The sequence below is a fragment of the Apodemus sylvaticus genome, chromosome 3 (genome assembly GCF_947179515.1).
Source record: "Apodemus sylvaticus chromosome 3, mApoSyl1.1, whole genome shotgun sequence".
Lineage (NCBI taxonomy): Eukaryota > Metazoa > Chordata > Mammalia > Rodentia > Muridae > Apodemus > Apodemus sylvaticus.
The window spans coordinates 87,776,431-87,800,135 of record NC_067474.1 but is presented as its reverse complement, the minus strand read 5'-3'; the positions used below and the strand labels follow the sequence as shown (position 1 = coordinate 87,800,135).

Here is a 23,705-nt window from a genome sequence, read left to right as displayed (position 1 = left end):
AGTCTCTTTCAGGCACAGAAGCACTTCTGTAGGATGGCAGAATAAGTGATCCAGTCAAGATTGTTTCTTTACATCCACTAGAGGCACCCCCCAATTCTTAATAATGGCAACAGCCTTTAGTGAGGGATAGAGATTATGGATACAGCTTAGCTCTTATGACAAAAGGGGAGGGGTGGCAGTATATAAAAACATTAAATCAAAGGACAAGAGACGTTATGGGATAGGCAGGCATTCCAGGGTCCTGGGCTTGAACCAAGAGGTTAGTGGGGGGTGGGGAGGCTGGTAGCTCAAGGGATTGTCTAGCCAGTCCCTCTCATCTGGCCAGCAGGGCCCTCAGGCCTGAGGCTGTAGGGAGGAGGTGGTTCTGTAAGAGTTGGCTTCAGAGCAACCTGACTATAGGGTGATGGGGGATCCAAAGAGGTGATCCAAAGAGGTGATCCAAAGAGGTGATCCACCATTGATCCTAGGGGAGCAGTGGTGGGTGGTTCTGGAGGTGTCTGATGATCTGCTGTTCTGACGTCATGCTGTAGCTCTCTGCAGCTGGGACAGAAGTGCCTCACTAGGCCACAGATGAACAAACGGGTACAGTGGCCCATATGGTGATGAACATGATCCTGAAGAGGTTATTTCCAGTATCCCAGGCCTTTCTTTTCCAGGCAGCGTTTATTGTCACAGCATCTGAATCCTGTGGGGCAGTTTAAGAGCATATGTATTTACAGTATCATTGGCACTTACTCATTGGAGACTTGAAGCAGTCCAAAGATCAAGGTGAGTGCACCCTGGACCCAGGAATCCTGCGTCTGATGCTTCAGTGTGTAAGGACAGAGTGGCAGGCAAGACCTTTCCAACTTCTCTCCACCTATGGGTCCCAGACTCAGGATAGGGATAGAGTTAACATACCAGAGTTGGGCCTAACCAGGGCTTCAAGGATGGGATAGGAGGTTTCTGGGAGGGGGGAAACAGGAAAAAGGATAACATTTGAAATGTAAATAAAGAAAATATGTAATGAAAAAAAGAACTTGGGCTTTTAAATTGTAAGAAGTTTTAAAAGATTGTGGAACTTTTAAAAGTTGAATTTTCTCTTACTGTGATATTAATACTTAGATGGTATCTTGAGGACAAATAAGAAAGGAAAGGTTATGATTTTAATAGTATTTGTATTTTATATTGGCAAAGGATCAATTGTGCTGGTTTTCATTAACTTCATATAAACCTAGATATCTAAGAAGAATCTACATTGAGGAAGTACCTCCATCATATTGGCCCATAGGTGTATCTGGGGGCATTTTCTTAATTAATAACTGATGTGAGAGTGCCCAGACTATGGGAGGCAGTACCACTTTTATATGATATATTCCTCAGAACTGCAATATTCCTTCCAAATTGAAATGCTCACTCTAGGAAGGAAAAGGAGGATCAAAAAGAATCATGTCAGGGAGAACAGGTACTTAAAAGATTCAAGGTCCCTACCCAGTAGTGAACAAGGGATCAAAGAATTATTGGGGGCAGACAGGAGACCCTGGGCAGCTAACCTGCCTTAAAAAGGAATTTGGACTGTCAAGCCATCTGTCAGCTGCATGGAGAACAGCAAGCTGTTTTGCCAGTTGCTACCCAGGCTGGGGTAGACATTCTGGTCTTTAACATTATCTTTGTTACTTATTAAGTAACCTTTCACCCATAGTTTTGTTAGTAACCCCCAATAAAAACCTCACTGGCTCACACACACACACACACACACACACACACACACACACACATGCACACACACACACACACACACACACACACACACAAAGCTCAGAGGAGAGAAGTGGAAAGGAACTGGAATTGGAGATTAGAAGAGATTGATTTGCCAACTTTCTAAGTTGGATGTAGCAAAGCAATCTAGGAAGTGAATTCTTCATCTATAAAACACTTTTTATTGTTTAAACAAACATATTAAAATTTATTTTCAATATATTTATCTATACATATGTGTGTCCCTGTGAATGAATGCTACATGTATGCATTTGTGTCCTGTAGAGGCCTAAAGAGAGTGTCAGATCTCTTGCTACTGGATATAAATGGTGGCTTATTAATGCTACTGGATTAAATGGTTATTAATGCTAATGGATTTAATGGGTGCTGGGAATATGATCTTGGCTCTTCTGGAAAAGCAGAAAGTGCTGTTAACCCAAGCACTCTGGAATTTGAGGCCTGTTGGAGTTACACAGGAAAACCTTGTTATCCAAAGAAACTACCAAACTCTAAACATTTATTATTGAATTGTTTTTCTTTATGTTCAGTGCCAGCAAGGTTTTCAAAAAAATAATAAGCCCAAAATGCCACAAAAGACAAAAATAAAAAAAAACAAAAACAAATAATCAAAACACAAAATGTGCTCAATAAGTGTTTATTTTTGTTCTTTCTGTAATATACATGAAAATATTGGTCATTCTGATCAGAATAATATAAAACATGTTCAAAATTCTGTTTCTAACCAGTTCCTTCTCTTCTTCACATTTTTTCCATTTTTTAAGTGTTAGTTTCATTTGCTAGTTTTCTATTTTTCTCTTGATAATGGCCTTGGGTAATGAAGGAAGCTCCTCAACTGTGTTCTCATCATTTATAAGGAAAGAAACTGCCCAGTGAGGCCCAGGTTTGTGTGTTAAGCATCAAACTCCTCGAATTCTGTGATGTATGCTTTTCTGATATTATAGACAAACCCAAACCAATAATTCAAAAGGTACAGCAACAGAACAAAAACTGAAAAAGTGATCAAATCTAATCATTGACTGCAGAAACCGAAGCAGATCTGCAGGGAGCAGAGGCTTTAAGTTTGCCTGTTTCTGTTAATCAAAAAGCTCCAAGCCACATTATCAGCATTGCTTCAACAAGCAATATATTTTATGCGTGTATCTGTTCAAATGTTCTGAGAAACATTTTTTTTTTCCTGAGGAAGAGAATACTGTCTACATTTCCATATTTTACTTAAAACATGGTTATGCTCATCAGATTTAAGTTTCAGCTCCTGTAGGCAGATCAACAATGCTCTTCAGTTTTTTGTTTTGTTTTGGTTTTTGTTGTTATTGTTGTTTTCTATTTTATAGCCCAAGCTGTGGATTCTAGCGGCACCTCATTCATTTTCTTCTATTCTTTTTGTTTGCTGTACTTGTACTCATACATTCTTTATATTTTTGTTAAAATATAAAATAATAAGCATTATAAGAGTTGCATACACAGAGATATTGTCATTTGCTCAGTTTTTCATGTCTTAACAATATGTTTATTTGTCTGGCTTATTTTTCTCCTAGACACTGTAGTGCATAGTGCTATGATTTCAGGAATGTAGGGCCCTACTTAGTCAATGAGAGAGGTCAATGCATACCAAGGGCTGTACCTAGTCACAACAATTGACATATAATGGTAGTGAAGGGCCAAAGTCCTTCTCTAAGTCTCCATCACACACACACACACACACACACACACAAACACAAGCTTGTACATAATTTCTCTTTCTTCAGACCCCAGGCTTCCTTATGTCATCTTCCCACTGGTTAGGCTAAGGCATGGGAACTATAAATTTGAGGAAGCTAATGTGGGATATATTGTAAGGCTTTCTCTCTCAAAAAAAAAAGAAAGAAAAAGAAATAAAACAAAACAGAAATAAAGTAAAATAAATAAAAGCAACCACCTCCTAGTTTCATACTAGTTCATAAGACCCATCTTTAAAGGTTCACAAATATTGCAAGCTGATTAATAAATTATCAGTAGCCTAAAGTCTTACTGAGTATTCATAAAAGCAGAGAATATAAGAGATGTGCTAAAAATTGGGTTTTTTATTTGAAAAGGATTATACCAGAGAACATGCCAAACTGGAAGGAGAAAATCCCACCAAGTCTCAACTCTACACAAAGAACTGTAGGTGACTGAGAAAAGCTAAGAACTGAAGACACAGCCTTCCATAGAGAAGAACACACCAAAGAGTTGTCCAGAACCAAACAGTCAGCACTAAAAACATGCATATAAGTAACATTATATAAACAAAATATGATACTATATTTAGGAATATATTTGCCTGCAGTAGCTATTAGCAAGAAAGAGTCCATGAATTTGAAGAAGAGTTGGGGATGGTACATGGGAGAGTTTAACGAGAGGAAAGGGAGGGATGAAATAATGCATTTAAATTATAATCTCAAAAATAAAGTGGTTTCTAACAAAAGTTATAGAACTGGTTTTAAAAATTATTTATTTGCTTAGTTAAATCTAAGAAAGGGACAAAAATCTTTTTATCATCTTTGTTCTTAGAGCATTATCTTAGTTACCATTTTATTGTTCTGAAGCGACACTATGACAAAGGCAATATATAAAAGAAATCTTTTCATTGATGGTTTGCTTACAGTTTGAAAGGTTGAATCATGGCAACCATGGGAGAAACATGACATCAGGCAAGCAGGCATCACCTAGCAGAGAGACAGAGAGGGTGACCTGGCCTTGCCACACACAGTGTATAAGTGCATATGCACTTGTATACATGTATGCAACAGAGAGAGAGAGAGAGACAGAGACAGAGACAGACAGAGAGAGGCAGAGAGAGGCAGAGAGAGACAGAGACAGAGACAGAGACAGAGAGACAGAGAGAGACAGAGAGACAGAGAGACAGAGACAGAGATGAAATAGATCTGATCTAAGTTCTCTCTTCTGTGATATAGCACTGAAGACTTAAGTTTTGGAATTAGAAATCTTGAGTTCTCTCTAATCTGGCTTTGACAGTTTAAGTAGAGTGATAACCTAGTTGTTTATTTACACAATGGAGTATTACACAGTGGTTAAAATAATGACATCTTGGAATTTGCAGGCAAAAGCATGGGACTAGAAAAAATAATCTTGAGTGAGGCAACCCACACCCAGAAAGATAAACTTGATTTGTACTCACTTATAACTGAATATTAGTTATTAAATAAAGGATAACCATGCAACAATCAACAGATCACAGAGGTTGAATGCATAGATCTCCCTGATAAAAGGATATAGAACAGAGTACAAGTGTTGGTGGGGCTGGGAACAGGAAAGATCAGGTGAAGTAGAAGGGACAGACTGGCTGGCATTTGGGGGCAATGTGGAAACCTAGTCCAGTGAAAACATCCTGGAACCTATGAGAGCTACTCCTATGAGGGCAAAGACTCCTACTAATGTTCGATACAGAGCCTGAATCAACCACCTCTTGTAACTTGGCAAGGCTTCTGATAGTAGGACTGGGCAAGCAATTCAGCCATAATGCCATTGACATACAACCTATCTGGCCTGCAAGATGTAGTGGGTCAGGAGTGACTCAGAGCTTGTGGGAGTGGCCAACCAATGGCCAATGTCAACAAAGGAAGTCCATGCCTGACACTGCGTGGATGCCCTGCAACCAGATTTTAGTTGGCCAGGAGACCTAGGGTGGAACCAAACACATCTGGCCAAACAGAAAGACCAAACAAAAATCCCAAGAAGATTACTACCAATGTTTGCTATACTCATAGATTAGTGCTTAGCCCCATTACAAGAGTGACTTCCTCCAGCATCTCATGGGAGTAGAAGCACATATGTTGTGGTGATTTAGCTTTGGGTTTTTGTGATACCTATCAGTGGGAGTCGGGTGTTTCTGACTCATTTGTCTGCTCTTGGGCCTCTTCCTCTACTGGGTTGCTTCTTTCCATCCTTGACAGGAGGATTTGTGCATAGTGTTAATGCATCTTGTTATGCAATTTTTGGTTGATATCAATGGGAGACCTGCTCTTGTCTGAAAGGAAACAGGAGCAGTCAATGTGAGTGAGAGGGCAGATGGGAAGCTGGGATAGTGGAAGGAGGGGAAACTGTAGTCAGGATGCATTTGCATGAGAAAAAAACAAAAATAAAAGGGAAGCTTAGAGTTTCCATCAAAGGAAATTTTATCACTTTCTTCTTCCATGTCCTTCTGAGAAGTCATTGAAAAATTTATATAAACATAAAATTTTAACTCTATAATTCTTGTCAATTATTTGTAGACTACACTATGCCTGCTATTTCCTACTTGCATAGTACTTAAAACAAACTATTTTCACACTCCTTATTGTATTTAGTGAGATCCTGGAAAGTCTAGGACTTGAGATATCATTTACCTTGGTTTGGTGATTTATTGGTAAAATGTGAAGAGGTGTATCAATTCTTACTAACTTTATTTATATAGAAAATTTTAACCTCTCTTGCCTGATTCATCAAATCACATGTGATATAAAATATATGTTTAATATAATGTCATATTATAGAAAATATATTGTATATAAATACAAATGTTAAAAATATAATATAGTATAATAAATTATAATAATTATGGTTAAAAAGACTCTGAGTATAATTATTAGATGTTAACTCAATTGGTTTTAGGAAAACACAGATAACTGGTAAAAGATTTTGTCTGAGAGTATCTGTTTCTGTATTTGAGTTATGGACCAGGTAAGAATCCCATAATTTGAAGGGATATAGTCCCGAAAGCAGGGGGCCTGGATGCAAGAATGTGAAGTAATTAGTTACACTGTATCTGTAGCCAGAGAGATATATTCTGGTATTATTCATGCTATCTCTCATTTTACTTTTTTTTTTTTTTTTAGTTTAGAACATATCCCTCAAGGTAGTCTGTCTCATCTATGTGGCTGGTTTTCCCTCCTCAATTCAACTTATCTATAGTGACTCTTACAGACACAGTTAGGGGAAGTGTGTCACTGTACAGATGGCCTTGAGAGCTCCAATGCTCAAGCTCTGCCCAGTGTGGAATGAGACTTCCTTCTGGCAGCCTTCAGAAGACAGTATTTTTCTGGATGCCTTTGGATCAAGACAGAATTTGCATCTCCTCCTCTAGCACCATGGTTATTTGGCTGCTGCCATGATTCTCAGCATAATGGAATATACTGAACCTCTGAAACTCTAAGATAGCCCTTATTTAATGTTGCCCTTTATAAAAGTTGCCTTGGTAACTTCATATCTCTTCATGATAACAAAACCCTAACGTAGACAATAAATAATTCATTTTGAAGGCTGGAACATCATTAAGGATTCATGCCTTTTTGGAAGTGGTAAAACATTAGTAGCTAGGTCCTAGTTGTCAAAAGCATGTCTGTGTAAATGCCTCAGGCCAATGTCTTTGGAGAGTATATATCATACCCCGTCATCTGCTTTTTATCCATCTCTGTTTTGTGGCCCCCATGGTGTGAGCAGTTTTAGTTCACCACAAGCTTCCTACCATAGATTTTAAAAGGCTCGGGGTAACTATGTATTAAAATTTCAGAAGCTGTGAGCTGAAATAATTCTTCCTTTTCTGAATTGATTCCTCCCAGGTATTTAGTTGAAACAATGGAAAGTTGACAGTTATTTGACAGTTTCTTCATTATATCACATAGTTGTCACAGAGTAACAACTTCTAAAACTGGTTGTGAGGACTAAATGAGAGGGTACGTGTATACTACTTAGTGTGATACTTCATATAGTATCTGACATGTGTCTTAGTCACTGTACTGCTGCTGTAGAGACATCACGACCAAGGTAACTCATGAAAGAGAACACATTTTATTGGTAGCTTGTTCACAGGTTTAGAGGGTTAGTCTATAACTATAGGGAGGCCATCTGTGCACAGGCAGCCTGGTTTCAGGAAGAGTAAGGACTTTGAACCCTGGAGACCTGGTGTATTGGCTCGTTTTGTGTGTCAACTTGACACAGGCTGGAGTTATCACAGAGAAAGGAGCTTCAGTTGGGGAAGTGCTTCCATGAGATCCAGCTGTGGGGCATTTTCTCAATTAGTGATCAAGTGGTGATGGCCCCTTGTGGGTGGTTCCGCCTTTGGGCTGGTGCTCTTGGGTTCTATAAGAGAGCAAGCTGAGCAAGCCAGGGAAGCAAGCCAGTAAGAAACATCCCTTCATGGCCTCTGCATCAGCTCCTGCTTCCTGACCTGCTTGAGTTCTAGTCCTGACTTCCTTTAGTGATGAACTGCAACATGGAAGTGTAAGCTCAATAAACCCTTTCCTCCCCAACTTGCTTCTTGGTCATGATGTTTGTGCAGAAATAGAAACCCTGACTAAGACACCTGGTGTGGGGCGACTTCCACCTAAGAACTTGTGGGCAGAGCTTCCACCTGCATGGCACAGGAGGACTTCAGTCACCACCCTTTGGACCTCGGCTCCTGCCACAGTTGCAGCCCCCCACAAGCTCCCCACAGGGGAGATTGTGGCTGTTAGTCATGTAGGTGCAGCACCAAGATTTCCCCACATGTAAATAAGGTTTCCCCAAGCTCTCAATTCAAGTCAATGAGAAGTACCTGCTCCCAAATCCCGGAGCATCCCCAAATTGTATATAAATACTATCCTGAATCCTATAGTTTAATAAAAGGATTTCCAAGGATCACTCTGTTGTCTGGGAGTTTCTGTCACAAGAGCTTGGGAAGAGGTCCTATCTCCTGAAACACCAGCTGCTGGCCCGCAATAATCCTCCCTGGCTAGGTGGCCGGCCTTCGGCAGCCCCAGACCTGACTGGGCTTGGGGAAGTGCCAGTAACCAAGATAGTAGCAGAGACAGCAGCAGTGCAGCAGACGTGCAGATAGATATGGCAGAAGTGGCTCCCCTGCCCTCCCCCTCTGCCAGAACCCTTACACCCAGATGCAGCAGGGCCTCCACAGTTTTGATTTTAGCCATTTTGATTTGTGTGAGGTGGATTCTCAAGGTTGTTTTGATTTTCATTCCCCTGATTACTAAGACTGTTGAGCATTTCTTTAGGTGCTTCAGAGTGATTTGAGTTTCCCCAGTTGAGAATTCTTTTTTTGGGTCTGTACCCCATTTGTAATAGGGTTATTTGGTTCTCTGGAGTCTAACTTATTGAGTTCTTTGTATATATTGGATATCAGCCCTCTATCAGATTTAGAATTGGTAAAGATCTTTTTCTAATCTGTGGGTTGCTCTTTTGTCCTATTGACAGTGTCCTTTGCCTTACAGAAGCTTTGCAGTTTTATGAGATCCCATTTGTCAATTGTTGATCTTAGAGCATAAGCCATTGGTGTTCTGTTCAGAAATTTTTTTGCCTGTGCTCATGTATTCAAGGCTCTTCCTCACTTTCTCTTCTATTAATTTCATAGTTTTTGGTTTTACCTGGAGGTCCTGGATCCACTTGTACTTGAGCTTTGTACAAGGAGATAGGAATAGATCCATTCCCATTCTTCTATATGTTGACCCCCAGTTGAACCAGCACCATTTGTTGAAAATGCTGTTTTTTTTTCCCCACTGGATGGTTTTACCTCCTTTGTCAAAGATCAAGTGACTATAGGTATGTGGGTTCATTTCTGGGTTTTCAATTGTGTTCCATTGATCTTCCTTCCTTCCTGTCTCTGTACCAATATACAATACATTTTTTTTATCTTAATGCTCTGTAATACAGTTTGGGGTCAGGGATGGTGATTCACCCAAAAGTTCTTTTATTGCTGAGAATAGTTTTCGCTATCCTGGTTTTTTTGTAATTCCAAATGAATTTGCAAATTGCCCTTTCTAACTCTAGGAAGAATTGAGTTGGAACTTTTTTTGGTAGATTGCTTTCAGCAAGATAGCCAAAAGCCAGGATTAACCAAGATACAATTCACAGACCACATGAAACTCTAGAAGTTTCATGGAAGACCATAATGTGGATCCTTCGGTCCTTCTTAGAAGGGGAAACAAAATACTCATAGGAGGAGATACTGAGAAAAAAAATGTGGAACATAGACTGAAGGAAAGACCATTCAGAGACTGCACCGCCTGAGGAACTCATCCCACATAGATACCAAATCCAGATACTATTGTGGATGCTAAGAAGTGCTTGCTAACAGGACCCTGCCTGATATAGCTGTCTCCGAAGCGGCTCTGCCAGAACTTGACAAATACAGAGGCAGATGCTTGCAGCCAACCATTGAACTGAGTACAGGTCCCCAAAGGAGGAGTTAGAGAAAGACTGAATGAGCTGAAGGGGGTTTGCAACCCATAGGATGAACAACAATATCAACCAAACAGAACCCCAAAGCTCCCAGGGACCAATTCACTAATGAAAGAGACCCACCACAACTCCACCTTCATATGTAGCAGAGGATGGCCTTGTCATGCATCGAGGGAGGAAAGACACTTGGTCCTGTGAAGGATTGATGCTCCAGCATTGGGGAATGCCAGAGTTGGGAGCTGGGAGTGAGTGGGTGGGTTAGCACCCTCATAGAAGCAGGGGATGGGCATGGGAAAGGGGGTTTCCCAAGGGTAAATCTGGAAAGGGGATAACATTTGAAATGCAAATAAATTAAATATCTAATGAAAAAAGGAATACTTTTATGTTCCAAGTTTGACTTATGATTAGGATAGTATAGGTCATGGTTATTATTTCCTTTTACTTCTAGGTTTTCATTTTTCTTATTTTTTATTTTTTCATCTAGCCATTTATTATCTTGTTAAAGCATATCAGAATGAGCACAAAATTTAGACATCAACCTGAGAAAGGACAGCAGGCATTCAATAAAGATATATTTATAATGTGTGTCATTGTAAGGAAGATCTATTTCCCGTATGTTTGCAAATGTGTACCTAACTATTATTAGTACATAGTGTTCCTGTGTGTTATTATATAGCTCACATCTTAAAGGCTTAAGCTAAAGAATGGAATTATCATCTTCAATTCTAGATGCTTAATCAAAACTACTTAGAATAAGTCTGATCAAAGAAATTCTTGTGGTAATAACAAAGAAATAATTCTTCTAAGTAAAAATAAAGAAAATACAGGTTGTCATGTAATTCAGACAAAAGAGCTGGGAGGGTACCCAGTTTGATATTTTAATTTTGTTTTCTTCACCAACATTGCCAGTTCTTTGGTTTCCTTGAGTAGTATTGTTCAGTTTTGTTTGTTTGTTTGTTTGTTTGTTTTGTTTTGAGACACAGTTTCTCTGTGTAGCCCTGACTGTCCTGGAACTCACTCTGTAGTCCAGGCTGGCGTCAAACTCAGAAATCTGCCTGCCTCCGCCTCCCAAGTGCTGGAACTAAAGGTGTGCACCACCAACACCTGGCGCTTCAGTTGTATTATTAATTATCTTGATATTCCATTCTCATCATGTGGCTAATTTTCCTGATTCTAATTCTATTTTCTTCTTGTGTTCCTTTTTATTCTTGCTAACTTGCTTTATCTTTCTTGCTCAGTATCAGTTTCTAACCTTTTCCCTTAGTTTTGTCGGACTTCTCATCTCCCCCAGCTAATCTGTTGACCTTTCTCTAATCTCTTTTCTTTGCACATTATCTTGTTTGGAGAATTACCCTTATCTTCTTAGCCCATAGTCAAGTTCAGAGGAACATTCAATCTGAAAAGTCTGTATTCTGTAAATGGATTACCAGTTGTCTCAAAGGCTTGGCTCAGCAACCTGTCTGGAAGAACCATTCTATCTGCTTGCTCTCACAAAGCCAGAACTTTTGCAGGCATTTTTTTCTCTTTTCTGTCTCCCCATATTCTTTACCCCTCAGGCAGGAATCTAAGAGAAAATGCACATGGGAAATACCTTTTCTACCTAATTATTTATCTTCTTTCTATTTCCCCTCTTCTCTGTTTCAAAGCTTTTTGAGAGTAGGGGAAACATGGCACAGGCCTCCCTATGTCTTTCAGATTTAAACTGATACTAAAAAGAGGCTGGTCACCTCCGAGGCAAACGTTTCCCAACTTTCAATTTACTTTTCATTAGGAGTTGGACAGCCCCATGCCAGCCTGCCTGTCCATTTAAACAAGGCCTCTCTCAAGGGAATATGCAGTTGCAAACTGAAACATCTATATGCAAATGAGCCTTTCAGTATTTGCTATCAGCCACTACAGAAATTTTCCATCTCTTCAAAGCTATTTTTAAAATCTAGAAAAAGGGAAAGAAAAAATTCTTTACCACAGATACAGAAACCCTGAAGAAAAATCTAAAGCTCCCACCACACATACTGCACTTCTACTCCTGATAGCCCTTCAAACAGCTACAGGAAATAGAGCACCCTCCCTTCTCCCTAGAAACATAAATATGTAGCCTAAGGCAATGTTATATCATTATTATAATTTTCCCAAAGTAAATAGCTGATGTATAATAGAAGGAAGAGTTTCTTGAAGTGAAATACATAAAAATATCTATCTAGATTTAAAGTCAATAAATCAAACATTTTCTTAAAATACCAAGTTAATCTTATTTTCACAAATAGAAATTACCTTGTAAATATGATGATCTATGTGTCATATCTAAGTATTTTCTTGGATCCCTGGGCTTCAGCAGATTTCTAGAGATAAAGGTAGAAGTGGGAGTTAGGGGTAGGGTGCGTGGTGATGGGGGTTTTCAGTCTGCCTGGTGGTGCCTCTGGTCTCTACAGTCTGCTAAACTGCTGGTTTTGTAGGATATGGTTGGTAAGAAACCTGTAAAAGGCAGTTTCTACTGCTTTTGCCTGGGCAACTTCTTTCTATTCATGACTACTTGATACAGTAGATCCTACCAACTTCGGTTCAGGTAATGTAAAAAACCATTAAGGTCTGCCTTCATTTTAATTCACTGCAGGGCAATGTCATTTTAGACATAAGACATATTTTCAGATTGAAAAAATGCCTTAAAGAAATCATTTTATTTAGTAAAGTTTGCTTTTAAATCATTAAAACTGATACAATAACTAGCACGTTCTGTCAGATGCTTTATCATTAATTTAAACTGTCTAGCACATCCTCTCTCTCCCTCTGCACTTTCTCTTATTTATCCATTGGCCAGAGGAAGCAAGCCAGTAAGCAACATTCCATGCTTCTGTTTATATTCCTGACTCTAGGTCCCTGTTCTAACTTCCTTCGATAATAAACTCTGACATAGAAGTGTAAACTGGAATAAAATTTCCCTATATCCTCCTAAAAGCTGTTCTTACAGACAGCATTTTATCACAGCAGCAACCAAGTAATACAGAAGAAAACAGTTTTTTTTAACTAATCTTATATTTTATGATGCCTTCTTCTGCTGTAATAAACTGAGGAAGAAAGAATTTACTTATCTTACAGGTTATAGTTAAGCATTGAAGAAAGCCAAGTTAGTAATTCAAGACAGGATCCTGGAGGTAGGAATTGAAGCAGAGGAATGCTTTTTACTAGATTGCTTAGCTACCTTTCATATAACCTAGATACCCTTGCTAGGGATGACACAGCACACAGTGTACTGGACTCTTTTATATTAGTTAATGATTTAGACAATACCTGATAGATATGACCATTGATGTGCTCAGTCTGATAGAGGTAATTCTTCAAGTAAGATTTCCTCTTCCAAGATGTTTCAAGTTGACAAGGAAGATTAGCCATAACGTCCTCTAAAATATCAACAAAAAAAAAAAAGTCATTTTCTGGTAACCAATAACTTGAATCCAGTTTTCTTGTCTTTATTTTCTCATTAAATAAGTATAATGGTTAATATAATTTTATACTTGCTAATTTTATGCAAGGAATATATGAAGGGACATTTTGTTAGTGACACAATAGAGTTCAAGTTTGACTTAATTAAATATATATACAATTAAGAGGATGGGAAACTTAAAGAAATGACAATGAACATCACTTCAAATAGGAGCTTCTGAAAAAGGTCTTCAGAGAAGTTAAAAATGAGATGAAGGTTGTTGGCTATCCACAATGTAGAAACGGAATCTCTATTATCACAGCTACTTTATAAGTTAGGAACTAACTGCGGAAGCTAGAAATAATCTCAAAAGTACAAAGTAATTTGCAGTTCCTTTTTCAGTTTGGAGCTACTGCAATGAGTGTAGAATCATTGGAGACTCAGTCAAACCTGAAATTAGCATTATGTCAAAGATGGCTGCTGGAGTTCCAACCTTTAGATTCATATTCTCAGTAGGAAGTATTATAAAAGATACTCCATAAAGAACTCCTGTCAGTATATTTTTATCTGTCTTTGCCCCAAAACATTTTTGTTTCTTCTCCTTAACCAGAACAAGCTAGGATAGATATAACCAGAAAAAAAATCGGAATTTGTTTGAAAGAAAAAAGGAGAAGTACTACTGGATGAAAAATTTAAATGCTTTGATTCAGACATGCAAAAGTCTCTGTTAATTTTAATTCAGCACCAAACAGGACTTGTACCTAGCTGGTTTGAGTAGTGACTTGGGAAGCAGATAAGTGAGGGGGGAAAAGGGTCCAGATGCCAGATTATCAAAAACCAAAATAAAAATTTAAAGTTTAAGAAAACAAATAGCATGTTAGCATAAATCAAAACTTGTGCAGAAAATACTTCTACTAAAGAAATCATTCACTCTTTGTATTAAATTGTGTTACTGTCAAAAGGAGAAAAGTTGAGAAAGGTTATAATAGTGGCCACGTCATTATCATAGATGATTGATGCTCTAACTTGCTAGGCATCTTCTGAGACACCGTGTGCAGTGCCCATAGCAAGGATGGTACAAGGAAAGGAAGCTTCAACATTTTAATCTCAGACACCCATGTTGCCTCTTCTAAAGACTTCCCCTTGGACAGAATAATTTCTTGATATTTCTGAATCATTCTGGCTTGTGGCAAAGATGGATCCCATGTGATCAGAAATCCCTCAAGTAGAGAGGCAGAAAGGATAAGGTATTTACTGTGAAAATTTGTTCATAAAGTCTCTGAAACTGCCTGCCATAGATCAGGAAGTTTCAAAGGTAAGACTATATTAACAAAAACAAAGGAGTGACTGGGGTTTCCGTTATTAGTTCTTTTCCTTTCAATTTGTGCTCATATTAGTAGTTGTCATATGGCTTCTTAATGACACCATACCGAAATCTATATTGTTTTCTTTTCCTAGATGATTTTAAATATATAGATATCACAAGAATGCTGCCCATCTTCATTGAGAGAGCATTGCTGAGGTGATGACTTTTGAGGTGTGTACTCACTTGCATGGCACTATCAATTAATGTGTCTGGGTCAGTAAAACTGTAAAACTGGCCAAGGCACTGTTAAAAAGGATAGTATGCAGTTAATCCTCCAGTAAAATGACTTATAAAGGACATCATCCAGTTAAATCCTCTACCAAGATGTCTGGCTCTCTGAAACCCATAACTATGTACAATATTTCATTAACTGAACCACATTTACTCTCTACTCAGAAACTTTACATGAATCTCCACTTTCTAGGTTGACAAATTGAATTTTGTTTCTGACACTATTCCTCCTGTGATTAAAAGCAGCTTATTTTATGTGAATGGTTTAGATTTAAAAACAATCATTCTTAGCATAACTTAAGTACCTGGCTATTACTGACTCATATTAACAATATGAGCCTTGGAGGAAACATGAACACTCTCATATTCCCAAGTACAGTTTACCTATCAGCAAGGGAAATGTAAGATTTCTTTGTTTCTGTCAAGCTTATGACCAACTCTTACAGGTCCAAAGCACTCAGGATAATGGGTGAAGTAAAAGAACTGGGTATGCTTTTTGAAGGAATATTTGGAAAGTGCTAGGCACCATTGCTTTTAAACATCAATAAACTTGAGCTTGAATTTCAAACGTTAAAATCTGTGGCAGCCTCGTTATTGGAAGCAAAGCTGGTTCTCCGGGGTTTCAAGCCTAGCTTCCTTTACCCCATTGTAGGTGTTATCCAAGAATTCTCTTGACTAATCTCTTAATGTCTCAGGATCTACTTTCACAAGTGTAACTACAGATATGCATAGAAACAGGCGAGCCTTGGAGATCTCAGAATAATGCATTTAAGGAACAAGATTAGAATGAAACTAACAGAGCATTATTTAAAAGAAATAATGCGTGGGTGTATATGTGTGTTTGTGTGTGTTCCCCATCATTTAAATAATGAAAGCTTGTAATGTTAGCTTCTTAAATATTCACTAGATCTAAATTTTAACACTAAGATCAAAACAGAATAAAGAATAGATGCACTTTTCAGATGTAGCAACTTTGAAATAAGCATCTCAGACACCATGTCATTGATGATTCAAAGACCTTCCTGGTTAATTTTAATTAGAATCTTGGACTTTTGTAGCTGGAACAAACTTCAGGTATAATCTATCCCAACTCTCTTGGGTCATAAAAATAAGGAAACCAAGAAAATCCAATTATTACCCAGGGTCAGTCAACGACCACATGGCAGAACCTGAATGAAATATATCTTTATGCCACCCATCTAGTGCTGTTTCCACTGAACTATATTATCTGTGCTTTACAAAACCCAAAATATTTTACAAATGGAAAACAAAATAATATAGTCATTATTTATTGAGTCCCATCATTGAGATAAAACATTAGAATTTGCTTTGTTTGGTAATGAGTGTGTAATGCTGAATTATAAACTTAACCTTTTTTTTTTTTCATCCTCTAACTGTATAAGCTGTAGTCAATTACCTCAAATTATAATGAACATGTAACTGTCCATCAGAAAGATGAGCTCTTCAGACCTTTTGAATATTCTATTATTTCATTAGGTTTGAATACATGTAGACTAGAATAAATTAACAATTAAATAATAGTTACATTGACAGTGAATGGAAAATGTTGTGGACAGATGCAGTGCTATACCACCCACCCAACCACACCCCCTCCCCCCCCCCACACACACAGAGAAAGAGAGAGAGAGAGAGAGAGAGAGAGAGAGAGAGAGAGAATCATCCCTCATGAGAGGTGAAAATATGAGCAATAAAAGACATCTTGAAGTTCCCAGTCATTTCTAGGAGTTCAAACAGAGCCACTGTTTTCATTAATTATACTTATCTGGGCAAGCTGACCTTTATTGCTTCCAGTAAAAGACCTTATTGGCTTCCAGTAAAAACAACATCTACCAGCCAAAAAGATCAGGTACCTGAAAGCCAAATGCCATTTGCTTCCTACTGAATTTCTTTGTCACTGCCACCAAAGTAAGAGATCTTAACTGAATGTTTCAGTGATAATTTGGCTATTGGGAGCTTACATGAGGTTTCCCTTTGGATGGAGCAGGTCCACAGAAAAGGAGGGGATTATTATAGTCAGATGTCTAGGATGAACAGTATCCTAATCTCTTTCCTACTTAGTGCTAAACATTTCTCATTTTAGAAAGTATTAAAAAACCAATACTTTATTTACTTCCACCGAGAAAATGGGATGTAAAAAACATTTTCAGTGCTTAATAAAATGCTTCCAACAGATTCACTTTGTTCTGATTATGCTGGTATACCAGTCCTTTGCTGAAAACTTCCAGCTCTATAGAGAACAAAGGTAGTTTGCTAGTATATTCAACAACATTTTCTTATAATCAGATCACATGGAAGGGTGGTGGTGATTCACTGAATTTCAAGCGCCAGATTCATATAGATCAAGACAAATCATGGCAAACTCACAAATTTACAATGACTAATTCATGCTCATAATTTTACACACATATACACACACACTCACACACATGCACACACAAATACACAAAACACAAAAGTAAAAACCTATGAGTTGACTTTTTATTTTATAAATATTTGTGAGAATATTAGCCTATTTCTTATATATATTACAATTTTAATATGCATGTATTTATATTTTCAATAAAATGAAAGATCATTGGAAGCATAAGTTTTTAATTTTAACTTTTGGTGATAAAGATTGAAGCAACAGATTCTCATACACTATGTACAGTTTGCACAACTAAACGGACCCAATGCACTTTGGTAGATTTTGAAATCTGTCATGTCAGTGAATAGACCATACAAGTACATGTGTTCAGTTTCTTTTTTACATTTTATTGGTATATTTTATTTTGACAGTTAACTTATGCATGTTAGTTAATACCAATAAAGTTATTTTTTTAACACAAAGTGACATATAGTAAAGGTACATTTTCTTCTTGTATCTTCTAATTTGTTATCTTCCAAAGGCAAGTATTTATACAACACATTCAACATTGCAAAAATATTCTATTCTCAAAGTTAAAAGAATATATCCAGCATTCTAAATATTTCCTTTAAATTTCCTTTAAATGCATATGTGTGTGGAAGGCAGCCTTACCTGTATGCCTACATTGATTCCACTGAAGACAATACTGTAGTTTATTTAGTGTGTGACTATTTGTCATTTGTATTCAGAATGCTTTTAAGTGTATGTGATCACAAGAGAATGAATGTAGATAGTTTGGGAGAAAAACAATAGCATTGGTGTTGCCTTATGTATATTTAAATGGGATTCTTTCTTTAAGAATTTATCAATGTCGGTAATATGTTTAATCTCTCAAACACATTTGGCACATTTGGGAACATTGTTCCAAAATGATTTGTGTGGTAAACACAGTTTAGGAGACACTCTTTTTAAGGAAAACTTTTACTTTCATTGTGATTACCATTTTGCAACAAGCTTTGACTTTTATTAGTAGCAAAGATTCTTATGCTATTATTCCTGAAAATTAAAAAATACATTCTGACAATAAATGGTTACACAGTTACATAAGCTATTTTTTGTGAGTGTTTCTAATATTGTTCCCTAGGCACTGTAATTTAAGCATTGAGGCAATTGCATCTAGAGGTAACCCTTTTGACCAAGCATTTAGAAAGGGACTCCATAATCACAGGTGGGACTGCTGTATATCAAAAGAGTGAAGAAAACAAGATGTTGTAATTTTTGCTTATTTTTCATTGGAGGACAGAGCATTTGCCCTTTCTAACATGCGAGCATATAGTAGCATCATCTGTGACCAGATACAGAAGACATTGAATCCACTAGCACTTGAATCTTGGCATTCTCAGCCTCTGGAAATACAAACAATATACATGTATTATTTCTTAGTTTTTTCAGTCTACAAAATTTTATTATAGATGCCAAAATAGACTAAAGCAAGTTGATTTTCTAATTTATCTCCCATAACACAAATGCTGAATTGTTATGTCACATACATAATCATGTTCATTGGTATTTTGTCCTCTAAAACATATGAATACATTGACTAATTTCTAAGTCCAAACTGATGGAAATCTCATGAATTTTAAAAAATTATACAGACAAACACAAATTAGAAAGGGATATCTCACATAAATTGTTTACCATCTTATGTTAACAAAAGCATCCTTTTTGATTCCTTGCATAAAATGTTCATGTTTTACAATGTTAGCTGAAATATGGGAAAAAAGAATGAAAACACACTGAAGAAACAGGCAACGAAAGACAGTAAGTCAAAGAATTCTTAGTTGGTGAACAGAGGCATTCTAGTGGGCCTGAGAAAAACAACTGGCAAAACATTGCTGTAGTTGGATCTAACATCATTGGAGGAGAGTAAATAAGTGCCAGTCATCACTGGAGATACTGGACTGCAGCCTGAGAATATCTGCCAATATGTTCTTCAGTACAGAATGATTTGATTGGCTGATGTTCTCTGGGTTCCAAATTCTTTCCAGATAAAAATTAAATTTCAGGTCATGGGAACAATTTTCAAAACAAAAAGAACCAAGTTCAAACACACAAAAACAATCAAAGGTGATCAAAGGTGTTTCTCCCCTTCTTTAACTGGTGCAGTGAATATATATATATATATATATATATATATATATATATATCTGAAAATGCTTCTAGAAATTTTTGTTAGCAAAAATGAAAGATACTAAGTGTGCTCTGTGTTTTATGGTGACAGTAACAATTCTTTGTTCAGATAGTTTTTTATCTACCTTAGAGTGTTGCAAGGAAGATCATGAGAAAAATAACTGGTGTGTTCCTTCAAATGAAGTGTTATGTAATGCCATAGGACACTGAATGTAGCCAAATTCATCAAATATTTTTACCAATCTTTGGTATCACTTACATAAACACTTGACCGTAGCTTTCTTGTTTATAAATTATTGCTTCTATTCGCTTCTTAACACAAGGATTTATATAAGTGTCCACAATGGAAATACATTGTCAGAATGAAATAAAATATTGTGTGTATTGTAGATTTTACCTGCAGAGGATAATCATGAGGTGCACGAGGAGAACAAATTAGATGGTGATTTCAGAGGGAGACAATGGATGGACTGCCATAGAAACAAGAGTGAGGAAAAAGGTCCTCTTACCTCCCACACTATGCTCTCCCTGGCCCTTACAGTCTTTGGTTTTGATTCAGTGGAAACTGAAATGAGGTAGAAGTAACATATGAAGGAAAGGAGATGTCTTGACTAGACTTCTATTATTGTGATAAAACGTCATGGTCAAAAGCAACTTGGGAAGGAAAGAGTTTATTTCACCACATAGCTTACCTCATGACAAATGTTTGTATGGGAATCGAAGGTAGGAACCTTCAGGAAAGAACTTAAACAGAGGACACAGCACAGTGCTGCCTGCTGGATTGACTTAATTGCATTTGTATATACCCCAGGACCACTTGCCCAGGGACAGCACTGCTCACAGTGGGTTGGAGGGCCCTGCACACCAATCATCAACTATGAAAATGGCCCATAGGTTCCCTCTTTTTTTTTTTTAGCATCTCTCTCTCTCTCTCTCTCTCTCTCTCTCTCTCTCTCTCTCTCTCTCTCTCTCTCTTTTTTACATTGCAAATGATTTCCCCTTTTCTGGGTCGCCATTCCCTGCAAGTCCCATAAGCCCTCTTCCGTCCACCTATTCTTGATCCACCCCTTCCCACTTCCCTATTCTGGAATTCCCCTATACTCTTGCACTGAGTATTTCCAGAACCAGGGGACACTCCTCCATTCTTTTTGGACATCATTTAATTTGTGGATTATGTCCTGGGTATTCAAAGTTTCTAGGCTAATATCCACTTATCAGTGAGTGCATACCATGATTGATCTTTTGAGACTGGGTTACCTCACTTAGTATGATGTTCTCCAGCTCCATCCATTTGTCTAAGAATTTCATGAATTCATTGTTTCTAATGGCTAAATATTACTCCATTGTGTAAATATACCACATTTTTTTGTATCCATTCCTCCGTCGAAGGACACCTAGGTTCTTTCCAGCATCTGGCTACTACAAATAGGGCTGCTATGAACATAATTGAGCATGTGTCCTTATTGCATGCTGAAGAATCCTCTGGATGTATGCCCAGTAGTGGTATAACAGGGTCCTCAGGAAGTGACATGCCCAGTTTTCTGAGGAACCGCCAGACTGATTTCCAAAGTGGTTGCACCATCTTGCAATCCCACCAGCAGTGGAGGAGTGTTACTCTTTCTCCACATCCTTGCCAACACCTGCTGTCTCCTGAGTTTTTGACCTTAGCCATTCTGACTGGTATGAGGTGAAATCTCAGCGTTGTTTTGATTTGCATTTCCCTAATGATTAATGATGTTGAACATTTCTTAAGGTATTTCTCAGCTCTCCGAAGTTCTTCATGTGAAAATTCTTTGTTTAGCTCTGTACCCCACTTTTTAATGAGGTTATTTGGTTCTCTGGGTTCTACTTTCTTGAGTTCTTTGTATATATTAGATATTAGCCCTCTGTCGGATTTAGGGTTGGTGATGATCCTTTCCCAGTTTGCTGGTTGACGTTTTGTCCTTTTGACAGTGTCCTTTGCCTTAAAGAAACTTTGTAGTTTTATGAGGTCCCATTTGTCAATTCTTGATCTTAGAGCATAAGCTAATGGTGTTCTATTCAGGAACTTTTACCCTGTGCCCATGTCCTCCAGGGTCTTACCCAGTTTCTTTTCGATTAGTTTCAGTGTGTCAGGTTTTATGTGGAAGTCCTTGATCCATTTAGAGTTGAGCTTGGTACAAGGAGATAAGAATGGATCGATGTGCATTCTTCTGCATGCTGACCTCCAATTGAACCAGCACCATTTGTTGAAAAGACTATCTTTTTTCCACTGGATGCTTTCAGCCCCTTTGTCGAAGACCAAGTGACCATAGGTGTGTTGGTTCATTTCTGGGTCTTCAATCCTATTCCATTGATCCGCTTACCTGATATTGTACCAATACCATGAAGTTTTTATCACTATTGCTCTGTAGTAGAGTTTAAAGTCTGGGATATTGAATCCCCCTGAAGTTCTTTTACTGTTGAGAATAGTTTTAGCTATCCTGGGAATTTTGTTATTCCAGATGAATTTGAGAATTGCTCTTTCTAGCTCGATGAAGAACTGGGTTGGGATTTTTATGAGGATAGCATTGAATCTGTAGATTGCCTTTGGCAAGATGGCCATTTTAACTATATTAATCCTGCGAATCCACGAGCATGGAAGATTTTTCCATTTTCTGAGATCTTCTTCGATTTCCTTCTTCAGAGATCCGAAGTTCTTGTCATATAGGTCTTTCACTTGTTTGGTTAGAGTCACCCCAAGATACTTTATGCTGTTTGTAGCTATTGTGAAGGGGGGCATTTCCCTAATTTCTTTCTCAGTCTGCTTATCCTTTGACTATATAAAGGCTACTGATTTGCTTGTGTTGATTTTGTAACCAGTCACTTTGCTGAAGTTGTTTATCAGCTGTAGGAGTTCTCTAGTAGAGTTTTTAGGGTCACTTAAGTATACGATCATATCATCTGCAAATAGTGAATAGTTCGACTTCTTCCTTTCCAATTTGTATCCCTTTCACTTCCTTCTGTTGTCTAATTGCTCTAGCTAGGACTTCAAGAACTATATTGAAAAGATATGGAGAGAAGGGGCAGCTTTGTCTAGTCCCTGTTTTTAGTGGGATTGCTTCAAGATTCTCTCCATTTAGTTTGCTGTTGGCTACCGGTTTGCTGTATATTGCTTTTACTATGTTTAGATATTGGCCTTGAATTCCTGTCCTTTCCAAGACTTTTAGCATGAAAGGATGCTGAATTTTGTCAAATGCTTTTTCAGCATCTAATGAAATGATCATGTGGTTTTTTTCTTTGAGATTGTTTATGTAGTGGACAGCATTTATGGATTTCCTTATATTGAACCATCCCTGCATCCCTGGGATGAAGCCTACTTGATCATAGTGGATGATCGTTTTGATGTGTTCTTGGATTCGGTGGGCAAGAATTTTATTTAGTATTTTTGCATCGATATTCATAAGGGAAGTTGGACTGAAATTCTTTCTTAGTTGTATCTTTGTGTAGTTTTGGTATCAGCATAATAGTGGCTTCGAAGAAGGAGTTGGATAGTGTTCCTTCTGTTTCTATTTGGTGGAAAAGTTTGAAGAGTATTGGTGATAAGTCTTCTTTGAATGTCTGATAGAATTCTGCACTGAAACCATCTGGTCCTGTCCTTTTTTTTGTCGGAAGCCTATGTATGTCCCCTTCTATTTCTTTAGGGGTTATGGGTCTGTTTAGATGGTCTATTTGATCCAGGTTTAATTTTGGTAATTGATATCTGTCTAAGAAAATGTCCATTTCCTCCAGATTCTCCAGTTGTGTTGAGTACAGGTTTTTGTAGTAGCATCTGATGATTTTTTGAATTTCCTTGGTTTCTGTTGTAATATCTCTGTTTTCATTTCTAATTTTTTTAATTTGGATACTTTCTCTGTGCCCTTTGGTTAGTCTGGCTAAGGGTTTATCTATCTTGTTGATTTTTTTCAACGAACCAGCTTTTGGTCTTGTTGATTCTTTGTATGGTTCTCTTGGTTTCTACTTGATTGATTTCAGCCCTGAGTTTGATGATTTCCTGTCTTCTCCTCATCCTGGGTGAATTAGCTTCTTCTTGTTCCAGGGTTTTCAGTTGTTCCGTTAATCTTCTAGTGTAAGCTCTCTCGAATTTCTTTTTGGAGGCACTCAAAGCTATGAGTTTTTCTCTTAGCACTGCTTTCATTGTGTCCCATAGATTTATGTTGTGCCTTCAT

The 23,705-nt window shown here is 37.7% G+C and overlaps 1 pseudogene; it reads right to left on the bottom strand.

The window, feature by feature from the left end:
- Positions 1-299: 299 nt before the first annotated feature.
- Positions 300-1,286, bottom strand: LOC127680270 (transmembrane protein 92-like; annotated as a pseudogene).
- Positions 1,287-23,705: the final 22,419 nt, after the last annotated feature.